The sequence below is a fragment of the Elephantulus edwardii genome, unplaced genomic scaffold (assembly GCF_000299155.1).
Source record: "Elephantulus edwardii isolate Elephantulus edwardi_28Jun2011 unplaced genomic scaffold, EleEdw1.0 scaffold00052, whole genome shotgun sequence".
NCBI classification, from domain to species: Eukaryota; Metazoa; Chordata; class Mammalia; order Macroscelidea; family Macroscelididae; genus Elephantulus; species Elephantulus edwardii.
The window spans coordinates 581,710-582,301 of NW_006399802.1; positions in this window are offsets into that span (position 1 = coordinate 581,710).

The window sequence follows — 592 nt, forward strand, 5'->3', positions numbered from 1 at the left end:
TTCCTGCTGAAAAGGGACGCTGTGGGTTTCAGGGTGAAGATCTTCTCTCACTACTCTAAAGGGCCCCTTTGGCAATAGGAAACATATAGACTATTGTGGAGATTGATTTTGGAATTTAGGTGCACTGTTATCAATTGTGCTTAGCCATACATGTTCATATCTTTGAGGATATATCATGGAACTGTTGCAGCTTAGAAGACACAAATTTAACAAGTTAAAAGTACATGAGTCAAAAATTAAAAGCAATAGTATTCCAGTTAGAGGTTCTAACAGTGGCACAAATCAAGTTACAGAGGGAAGGTAGTACTTAAAATAAAAGGCTTATTGACTAGCACTTTGTCTATTATAGTATAAAAGTTAGGAACCACAAGATATAGAGGCTCAACTATGTCATTTATTGTTCTTAAGTCCTGGATCAAATTCCATCTACCACTGGGTTGTTTTACAGCTCGGAAGTACGCAAGCAAGGCAGAGGTGAAGTAAGGAACTGCTTATGAGGTTTTCTGTCAATTCTAACAACAAAGAAATAGAAGAGTTGGGACCTCAGAAGGCTTTTAGGACCAAATAGTAGGCTCTTGTGTCCAGGAGAAAA